Source organism: Acromyrmex echinatior, chromosome 14 (assembly GCF_024713525.1).
Source record: "Acromyrmex echinatior isolate Ae372 chromosome 14, ASM2471352v2, whole genome shotgun sequence".
In the NCBI taxonomy this organism is placed as follows: Eukaryota; Metazoa; Arthropoda; class Insecta; order Hymenoptera; family Formicidae; genus Acromyrmex; species Acromyrmex echinatior.
In genome coordinates, this window is record NC_141865.1 from 9,113,590 (window position 1) to 9,125,621 (window position 12,032).

Sequence of the window (12,032 nt, forward strand, 5' to 3'; positions counted from 1 at the left end):
CACCTGCTTTCGATCTTTGAATTTTACGTCTCTTTTAATGTTCTTTCATTTATATTCTTATTTAAAACCATCAAATTCTATTAAAGATAAAATTTTTCTTCTTTTGATTTTAACTAAAAATACGATTTTTTATTATTATCACATTAAATACTTAAATCTCTTGTTACTGACTGCTATAATCTTCAATTTTATTTAATAATATTTTGTAATAGATACATTGGTATTTTCCCGTGTAATATGGGGACTGTTATATTAAACAATTAGAACTGTTATATTTTAATAAATATTATAAACGACCTCACGATTCGAGTACCGAAATAAATTCAATGGATTATCAACATAGTCGTTAAAACGTATTTACATTCATTTATATATATATTTGTAGAATTAAATGTATTTCCGAAAAATTTCGAACGTAATAATAATACATTGTTTAATCAGTTCTGTCATCTCGATTTTACATAGAAATAGGAATAAATCTACGCGAACACCATCCGCGCACGCGAACAGCATCCGCCGGTCCGCGACCTTGCGCTCACTCCCGCACAAAAGTGATCCGCCTATTGATTACATGCGGGAGGCGCGCACTTGCCAATTTATCCGTAGGCAGAAAACGCGCCAGCGCGGGTGTCTCTCGTCGCGTGTGTGACAATAGAAAAGCAGGAAGCTCTCATCTCTCTTTCTCTCTCTCTCTCTCTCTCTCTCTCTCTCTCTCTCACACACATATTCTCTTTCTCTCTCCCGTGGATTCCATGCAATCAATGAGCTCTGGCGGCGGCGGCGGCGGCGGCGGCGCGACCAGCGCGCGGATTAATCCGGCTTTACGACGTATTTTTTTCGTTCCGGCTCTATTCCGCCCTCGCCTCGCATATCCCGGGCGCGGCTTCCCCTTTTCGCTCCCAGCAAGCCGATATCCATCCTCGTCGTCGTCTCTCCCATTCTCTCATTTTTTCTCTCAGTCTTTTTTTTCCCCACTTTCACGTGGGGCCTACCCGGCATCAAAATACTGCAGAGAGCGCATTAAGAGGCAAAGTCGGTCCGCCGCGCCAATTACATTCGGGCGATCGTAGTTTTCCCTTCCCGACTTCGGTGACGACGAACGAATGAATTCCACGAGATTTAAACGAGGAACGACTTGGGATTCGACAAACTTTTATCTTACATATGTTGAGGGAATAAAAAATTGTCATTGTATTCGAAAAAAATGTGTTTTTTTTTATTTTAATAATCGATTGAAACAATCGACATGAGCCGTCATCCTTTATTTAGCTGGGTTCATCAGAAAAAGTGTAGCTTTGTAAATTTGTTGTAAGATTGTTTAATATAATTGATTTGTATATTTAGATCCAGGGAGAAACACTAAGAGCAAGATCAATGGTATTAATTTTTACAACAATCGCAAAGCTGCTTTTTCTGCTGAACGTAGAACCTAATCTAACCTTTGCGCTTAGATCCATTAATATAAAAGAATTTGCTAAATGTTTTATGTTAATGCGATTGCATCAATTACGCGATTGTTCGTGTCAGGAAGACTCGAGTAATGAATATGCTAATTATAATCACGGCAACGCATATGCTATTCCTAGATATACACACGTTCGCGCGTCAATAAATATGAAACTTTATAGCCAAAGAATATTTTCAGGATATTATAAATTTGACGGCATTCAGCAATGACGCAATTATTCAAAATAATCGACCGCTTCAATAGTTTCGCTTCGAAGCACGGCTTTGTTTTTTTTTCTTAGTCGGCTGTGCGTGAGTTGGCGACAAACTTCTTATTGCTCAAAAATGTTGTACACGCGCGCGCGTCGAAAGTTTAAGAAAACTGCGGCGAAGAAAAAAAAAAAGTACGCCCATCGCCACCGCGACGAGGGTGAGAAAAAGTTTTAGCAAGGGAACCAACAAGAGCTGGTGGCAAAGTTTTACATAGTTATTCCAGATTATTAAATAACGTTATCCCTCCTCGTATACCTTTAGTAAATAGCGCTCGCCGACAGCCACAAATAGACCAGGCAATAAAAAAAAAAGCAGGTATGACTAACTCACAATGTATATTTTTCTCTTTTATTAACAACTTTACTTACTTACTCGGCACGTTCCATCATTACGCCGTTGGAAATGTTAATATCGGTGGAAATGTACATTGAACAAAAAATACCGGAATATAAGTACGACCGTGTTCTCTATTATGTAATAAAAAATTTATGTATACAAAAAATACTAGCTTTTTCACTTGATATCAAAAATATTTATCGAAATTGACAGCAGTAATGCGAATTCGAAGCAGCGTATACGAGCTCTCATTAACGCTGCACAAAGTTTTATTGCGCGTTAAATAACGATCGGAAACCTTCGAGTTAATTAGGCAGCTGTATTTTACAACTTTGCGGAAACACGGTGGAGCGAGAATGCCGAGCCTCGGACCTGCTAGGAATAAAATTTATGCGATGCGATACAAGTGCAATCTTTCCCGACGTTCACCGCCGAGTCCGATGGTCGAAATGCTGGAGGAGAAAGGCGGAGATATACTTCATGGCAATTGAGACTAAATTGAACTCTACCTGGAAGTAAAAGAAATCGAGGTGCAGTTGCCTCGTTCGACTTTCACATTGGGCAATTCGATTACGAGTTATGAAAGCGATTTACACGGTACGATTTACCATACGTGCGTTCAACACCCACGTGTGTGTGTGTGTGTGTGTGTGTGTGTGTAAAATAAATTCGCGCCACACCGTCGCGTGAGACTTTAATTTTTGAGCAAATAAAAAAAAACATACGCGCGCAATCACATTGTAACGGAAAAGAACGTTGATAGCGTGTTATTCTCAACTGATATAAATTCTAAACTTCACTTATCCATATCAGACAACGCGAACCTTTTATTCAACAGTCTTTGCCAAGGCTAACTCGACTTTAAGAGTTCCTAAAAGGACATTCTACTTTTTCATACATTCTATTTTGTCACATCGTTACAAATACACTTATTTCTCGAATAAAAAATTTATTTTCGGGAAACGTGCAACTAATAATGATGGAACGATATATATACGTTGGCTATACGAATTGGTTACGTAGATAATTTAAGATAAAGATATTTCTATTCACAGATAAACGATGTAGCTTGCTACCTATAAATAGAGATAACGCATGAAAAATATGTCAAATTTAATGACAAATATTCCTATTGACAGAATAGCTTACCATATCGTATTATCATATCGTATGACTCACAAATGAGATAACTTTCTAAAATTACAAATGTGACACTTGCATGATAACGGCACATAATATGCATCGATATCATCGTTCTAACAAAATATAAAAATGTTAATCCAACTCATTATACAATATTACATTACTAAAAGTTAATTTAAAAAAATGTTTAATAAGAAATATATTGGAAAAAAAAATGAAAAATAACAATTTTATATTATATTTATTGCTAACTGCAACATATTAATATATTATTTTCATCGCGAATAAATGTCCATTATTTATTCATGAAAAAATTAACGCGCAATAATTTTTTGCTGTGATACGACTTTACATTATTTTCATCACACCTTGCAATATCGAATAAACAACAAATCTCTAATTTGTATCTCAAACAAGATTACAAATTGCAGAAATTACGAACGTAACAAGAAAGGAAATTAAACGAGTAGACAGAAAATAAGAAAACGTAGGCGAAATAAATAATGAAATAATGTTAAATATTCAAGAGCTGCACGCTCATAGATTACTGATTTGCGTCAATAGCTGATTTTCGACGACGTGATAATTACGCTTCTCATTTCGTGCCACTGCTAGCTCCACTTTTCACGCTGCGCTGACGCAAAAGTGCTTCTTTTCCAAGAAAACAAATTAAAAAGATTGGCATCGGCACCGTTGCCCAAGTTAATCGTAGAAGTAGGAAGCAAGCAGAATACGTCGTGCCTTATCGCGCGATAAGCGCACTCCAGACGCGCGCCGGGGGCTTTTATATCCGTAAGGTTCATAAATTAAGCAAAGCCAGTTAACATCGAAGAAACAAGGACGAGGAGTGGCTGCCATGTTGGCGTGGGGTCGACGAGGAATAAATTTAAACCACGTCTGTCTGGCACCTAAACGTGTCTCGCGAATTACTGCTCGATTTGCGGGGATATACTCGCGACGTTACTTCAGTTAGTCTCTACGTTTGAAGAAAAAGAAAGACAAGCTAGATCCTCGAGTCCTCCTTTCTCTTGCTACGTTCAAACATTCATGATAAGCGCGCGACGCATACGATATTAAGAACATACGATATTAAGAACGGGATAACGATAAATTTGTACACGAGGAAAGAGGAGAGGGGATTATGAAAAGGTTTAACGTGTGTGCTTCATCGCCGTGCGAACCTTAAAATTAAACGTGCCCTCGCGAGCTCCCACGAGCGGGCCGTGAAAGTTTTATGAATCCGGCGAAATGGCTCTGCAAATAGTTCGAACGTAAAGGATCGCGCGGACGTTATATCAAGCACCGTTTAAAATTAATTCCGCGGAAACCCGCGCGCGCGAATACAGTTAAGAGCGATGATAATCCGCAATACGTATTATTCGCGGTCGGAGAATATTAATTTCCGGGATCGGCAGGGTCGAAATAATCCCTGTTGCGCATCTGAGAGCGAAAGAGAGAAGGAGGAGGCGGGGGCGGCAGAGATAGAGACGGTTAAATCGATACGACATTACGGGAACAATAATAGGTTTCTATCGTTGTTGCACCGGAATTAATACGAGCAAGGAACGATCGGCGGTAGTCGCGCAGTGCGAGCTAAGCTACTTGCTCGTTCATTCAATGCGCTTACGTGGGTGGCTCGTTATCAGCACAAATTACCTTTGCTCCTACGCGCTTAATTTAGTTCCGAGCGTACAATAATAATGCTCGCATGACGCGCGAAATTGCCGTGGATCGATGATAGCGACAATTCAAGATCAAATCGAGTTTTGCCGGAGTTTTGGTGGGGAGGATCGCGATAAGACGTTCAATAGCGATATTGTCTCCTGCTCTTGTGTGTTGTATAAACTTGCAATAATGCGACGAGATCCATTGTAAATAATAAAACAGGGACGTGCGCAACGATGTTACATACCGTCTGGATTACATTTAAAGATTGTTAACGTTTAATTGCAAGACAGGATATTTATAACTTTTATCGCTGTCAAATTATCGTTTCATCAATGAGTTTGTGATCGTACAACGTTCGTTTAATGATCTTCGCACACAGTTAAAATTTATTTCCCACGCTTCTATGTACTTATTTGATGAGATTCTGTTCACGTAATTTACATTTTTTTTTTTTGTATCGATGTATTATGTATAAAAGCTGTATAAGCAGTTCTCTATCGTTAGCATATTAAACATACGCAATTAAACGTATCATAGGCAGTGGCATATAAAGAATTCGCGTCGGAGTAATATACGCTGTATGGAAAATATTTTCACGAGTAATCGCGAACAAACACAGATTTTTCAAATGTTTAACGAAAGCTTATCGCGACAGCGTGTACAGTGCGTCTTTGTTTAATCATACATAGCGAGAGACGCGCTACGTAGTACATATATAGGTACTTCGAACACGACCAGGTGCGTATTTCTGATGGTATCGGCTCGGAAACACGCCACGCGGCGCCGTACTGCGTACAATCAGCACCGCTATAAATTACGTTCCGCGTATGTTCTTCGCGTAGATTCTCAACGACAGGAAACCAAAAAGAGATATAAGGCAGGTCTGAAAAAGATGTCCGTCGACGATGTACGTGGGAAAGGCTATCGCTCTCGACGTAAGAAAGGAAACGAAAGAATGAAAACGAAGATAACTGTCTGCAGTACTTCGCATTAATCAGCAATCAACATAATAAAATGTCGACTGCGATTAAAACAACAATTACAAATTTATGCAATGTTCTATTTATTTAAAAATTAAAATACAAACAGAAATTATCAAATTACATACTGGCGATAAATTGTTAATTGATTAAGATATCGCGATAGCGATAAATGTAGCTCTTGACACGAAACAAATTTAATATTTGATTTAATCGTGATCGAAAAGAAAAAATCGGTATCATTAAAATAGCAATTGCGCAGATAAGTGAGGAGAAATAATTTATGAATAAATTTCGGCTTCGCGCGACGAAATGAACGAACGCGTTCAGCGACTGTCGATTTCTGCCAGAGTTTTGGAACAAGTGAAAACTATAATTAGCCCATTACTCAATACTGAATACGTTGAAAGTGATCCAAGGCTTTGACGAAAATACCGTGTCGGTCGGCGACTGAGCGTTATTTGTGGCAGTCAAGTTGCGATTGACGATCACGCAGGATTTATAAGCTGCGAAGAATCCCTAACCACACGAGCGTGACAAAATGACTACTCCACTTAACTTTATTAATATCTCAATCAAAGGCAGTGACTCTAGGCTAGGTGGAAATTCATTTCTCGCGACAAGAATACGACGTGAATTCTTCACTGACGTAAATCGAGTGGCCAAGTGCCATGGATGCTTAGCTGGCAATTACCAATTTCTGAGTGTCGGCATTTATCAATGTTACATTTTCCTCGCTTAAATAAAATATCGGAAATCGTCTTAGGCATCCATGGCAGTCGGCCATTTTTATGAGCAACGTTTACTCCATGCAGAATTAATTTTCTTTATATCAAATGTATTCGATTAAATTTTTCATGTAAATATAATTTAAATAACTTATAATATAATAATTTAACAACTTTGTATTTTTTTTTTATATCATGTTCCTTGTCCCCTGATGTTACACTACCTTTACATAATCGAATCTATTGCTTATTATCTCGACATAGATTATAAATTGGCCAATTTCAACGCGATCATCCATGCCGCATAATGGAGTGTCGTAATAAAGTGAAATGATTTCCAATGCCCACAGCTATTTGCCAAAAAAATCCTCAGTATATATCGAATAACTGAACCAGAATTAGAATTGTTTAAATTGAGTTCCGTCCTGCTAGAATCCTACACGTTGCAAGGCGACTTGCAAATTGTGCTGTATGATTGAGTGACATATGCTAGAATTTTCCAATTCCGATACATTCGCGAAAATCGAAACGAAACTCGTAGAGTCAAAATTAAAAAAAAAATTAACGAACAAGAGACGGAGGAAGAGAAAGCGATGGATCGTTAAAGATAGAGAAACAAAAGACAGAATGATCGAACACAGTGGGAGACACATATCCTAGCATTCACTGTAAAGAAAAGCCTGGATCGATCGCTGTTTCTCATTTCTTTGGGTCTCGTCTTACAAGACCACCCTTCTAGAATATATTCTTCGAAAAACCGACTACGTCTCAGACCTTCCCAAGGCAGTTTCAACAGTAACTGTATCATGTATATGTATACGTTGAGCACATGTGACCTTCTTATCAGATTGACTTCGATCACGATTATCACTTCTATGGACGCAACTAAAATTCCGGTTGTACAAAATTCTGTGCTAAGAATTGAGATATCGATATAAATGTTATATGTGACTAAATAAAGCTGAACGGATCTGTAAAGTTAGTACAACATTCTAATATAAAATAAAATTGAAAATATGGCGTGTTAATTTTCGTTTTTTTTTAGTATAAAAAAATTTTTATTTTTATAAAGAATTATAGAACCATGAAAAGAGAGAGTACTATACTGAAACTGTTATTATTTTTTTTATATTAATAGAATGATAATAGATCTATGAAATCCGAGAGTATATATCAGTGTCTTGAATACTAAAAACATTATTAATAATAAATAAATGACAGTGTAACGTGTAAAATGATAAGGACAACATTCTTCAATAATAAAATGATTTTCTAAATATAATGTAATATTTTTATCATTCTTTTTTGTTACTAACCTTTTATCGACATCAAAATGTCGGACTTCTTCACATCTATATATACATTGATCCTCGCAGATCGTCGCAATGATAACAAGAAAAAGAGCTTCGCAGTTACGCAAGTCGTCGCGTCGGATTAACAGTTTCGACACGCAACGATGCACCTGTATAGCGATTTTCGTGACGTCGCGGCAATTTGGCGTGTTGAGCGAACGACTTGACGAGTCATTAAACAGAGAACACTGGCAATTAATTATCACGTTTGCGTAATCGCCGCTCGGCGGCGGCAGCGGAGGTGTGGTTGCGCAACTATCGCTCATTCTGTTCTGTGTACTCTCTTCTCTTTCTCTTTCCTACTAAACTACCTCCCCCGAAATCTGTGATCCTATTGACCTCTCTCATTCTTTTACACTACCAATACATTCGCGATTTTGATCACGCGTGAATTTTAATCTTGAGATGAGAATACTATTGGAATGTGACTGAGGGATTGCAAAAGAAATAGTTTTATTTTTTCTAAGAAAGATTAATAAATCCAACATATAAAAACATATAAATTCTTGTACTTGAACTTATTTTAAATGTTTTAAGGTTAAGAATATTGTGCTGTCAATTTGTTTTTTTTTTTGCTTTCATATTTACTTTTCATAAAGTCGATGAAAATGCCAATAATATGTACATCTTTGTTAGAATTAGTTTTGATCCTCATTCAATGAAGACAAGAGGTTGTTTTTTTATTCCTGCACTAAAACTCTTCTTCTCGCTTTCGCTAAATGTTAAACATATTTCATTTTAAATTCCAAAAATGTACACCAGTTCAGCTACAGAAAAACAGACACCCTAGTGTATCCTATAAATAAGTATTCTAATGAATATTCAGAGCAACTTGCGAGAATAATAACAATTGAAAGAATTCCGATTAAATCTCCGAAGGCTAAATCTGTCTCACGTTTCGTATTTTTTACGTAACCTTTTACCTTAAGCAAACGTAACAAATCATAAGATTCAATAAGAATACCATCGCTGTTTTGTTCCGGATGAACGGCGGCCTACATATTTAGAAACCGACACACAATGGACGGCAAATAATGTGTGTGCGACTAAAGAAAAGGGGAGAAAAAGATTGAAAATAAGATGAAAAAAAAAATTCGTTGTGGTTCTCAGTGGTGTCAAGAGGCGAATGGCATGATAGGAGAGCGGTCACGAGGAAGGATGGTCAGCGAAATCCAAGCATTCTCTAGGAGGCATGTACGGTGGGAGAGACAAGGGACCAATACGTATTATAAATCAAGTAGAGACTCGTCCGCAAAGGAAATGTCGGTGGCAAAGAACGAGGGAAAAAGACGCTCGGCGGGGAAGAGGGAAGGAAGAAAGAAGGATACGAGACTCGTGGCGGTGTGCGGACCGAGAGTGTGCGGTCACGATCGTACATCACCGCCGGTATTTACGAGGTACCACCGTAAATCAATGATCGCGCGATTCAACGAAATTCCTCTCTCTCTCTCTCTTCTCTTCCTGCTTGCTCAATGCTCGGCTTCCTTCTCGTTTCCTGTACGCGAGAGAACCCGTCCGTTCCCTACGTTTCACGATATACAGTATTCCTCGGGATCGATGACGCTGGAATCTCGCGAGAAACCTACCTTGCAACAAGAAATGTCGGCGACCTCAGCTGAAGCATCGCAATCAATAGATACACGACGAGATGCTTCGAGATACCGCTTAGCAAAATCCTTTAATTGATCTAGAGCTATAATATTCTTCGTAGTTTTTTTTTTCATTCAATTAAGTTATACACATACATTCTATTATCGACTTAGCTAAACATATATTTTATCTTAAGTTCTATACCCCTGACTATACATATGCGCAACCTATCTTTTTATTCTCTGTACGCAACTTACTTTTCTTTCATTTTCTATGTTAACTCTATTATATTTAACTCTTAGATTCAGTTTTTCATTGTTATAACTTTAGACTTAATCTCATTTAACTTGATGATGATACTATAATATAAAAATTGTGTTGTTTTTCTAGCTATGATTTTGTAATGATAACTTTAACAATTATTCACTACAAAACTATCAGTTTAGTAAATAACCAGAGATAGAAAAATACAATTTTTACATTATTATCAGATTAAGCCTAACCGCAAGTTAACCACCAAATAAAAAATTGGACCTTCGAAAAATTTCCTTTTCAAGCATATAGCAGGCTTTCTTTCCCAACGATTACAATAACTTTTTTATTAATAAAGATATACATGCATTTGCCTGGTACCGTCTCTTAATGTATAGCGGTTCAATTAAAAAAAAAAAAAATTTTGTTTAAATATGTTCATTTTTATGAAAATTACGAGCAATCAAATTGGATTGATATATTACAGCCAATTGTGTTCTCGTGGTGTAGCATTTAAAAGTTAATCGGATGGAATGAAAATAACGAAAAAATTACGCGAAAGAAATCTGTGTATCTCAAACAATACTAAAGAGATGTATAGTAGATAGGACGGATCTCGGGACGGATGGACCGAAGAAGAAGGTCGAGCTAGTTGGACCCGTTTAAGGCCGAGTATTGTTTGTTCAGGCCCTTTAAACGTCGTTTAAAGCGTGACTCTTGCCAGCCCGGAAAGGATCGTTTTAACGAGGAGGTTTTGGGACAGACAGACCAGGTCAGATCTCCTACGCTTTACGGTTACGCCACGAGGCGTTGCCCTTTTTGCGTTTCTCGTAGGACTCCCAAGAATCAGTTGCCGCCTTTCTCGCCGCACAAAGGAAAAGGTTGCCTCTTCTCGCAGCTGATCCCTTAAATCATATTACACGATCGTCGAGGATAAATCTGTCTACCAATCACGCCTCTTCCTTTCTCGCAAAGAAAATCGCTTATCCTAATCTTCGTAATACGAGATGCGATGTCTTCCAATTTCAAGCATCAAAGAGATTAATTTATATAAACGGATAAATATTTTTTAAAGTCGATAAATCTATCTCGGGGGTGTGAAGTTAGCGCCGAGAGTTCTGATTAGAATTCTAGCTTCCTTTTAAAGAATGTAGGAGTTTTATAAAAAAATGTTCGACGATTAACACTATTAAAATAACATTTAAAAAATTCTAACCTCACACCTAACGTTACGATGAGAACTAGATTTCCTGGCAGAAAAAGAAATTTTATTATTTCAAAAACAAAATATAAAATTAATTGATATCAAGTCCGAATAGTTCTGACATTTAGTCTTTGTTACTTAACTTCATTACATGCAATTTTTTTTTCTTCAAAATAGTTGCAATATCGTTTCTAATTATTTAAATTTATTTTCCCTTGTATTTCTATTAGAAGTAATATTTACGATGTAATTTACACATCAATATATTTTTATCTACAAAGAGCATTCATTAACGCCATGTACATTATGAGCGAAAGTATTCCCAGACCAAAAACATTATAAGGAATACATAGGTAAAGGTATCATGATAAAGAAAAACAAGAATCAGAGTAGCGACGAAAGATGAAAGCAACCTCGAACTGATGTTTCAAAGGAACCGTAAAAGTACAATAAGGACCGAGGAAAAAGGGCCACCATGCTTTCCACACGACAGGAAGACAGTATAAAGTCGAAACCTCGGACTCCCAAAAGTCATATTTTTTTTTTTACACGATCGGATTACAAAGAATCGAAGGGCTTCAAACGCCCTCATAGTCCTTCTCGAGATCTGTCCGAACAGCTGACTGAATCTAAACTTAGATGATGAAGTGCGCGCCCTCGAAGAGCTGCGTGCTATTTTCGAGACGCCGCGTGCACAAGCGTGAAATGAAACAAATAATACGTCACTTCCGCTCGAAGCGTTCCGCGTTTCGATTGCCTCCGAGAACATTCAATGATTGAAAACGTCATAATTTTATCGTGCAGTTTTTTTAACATTATTTTTAAATTTATATATATATATATATATATATATATATATATATATATATATATACAAAAATTCCCATTTTTAACGTAATTCTTTCCGGAGCATTTTATTATTCTGATAAAGTATTCCTTAAGTGTGTAAATAAAAATTTTTTTTGGAGTAAAATAATTTCACTCGAAAAATGAAGTTAATACCGAATCGCTCAAGTTGGAGTGACTTTTCGTTCATGAATTCTTTCACTCTGTATCGTGA

General features: G+C 37.1%; 1 protein-coding gene and 1 non-coding gene across 11 annotated transcripts in view; both read right to left on the minus strand.

The window, feature by feature from the left end:
- The window catches only part of LOC105148835 (uncharacterized), a 231,977-nt gene that overhangs the window by 214,150 nt on the left and 5,795 nt on the right, over window positions 1-12,032 (minus strand). The window lies entirely within an intron of this gene.
- On the minus strand, window positions 6,966-7,433 carry LOC147907421 (Nuclear RNase P). The gene has a single exon (XR_015547522.1).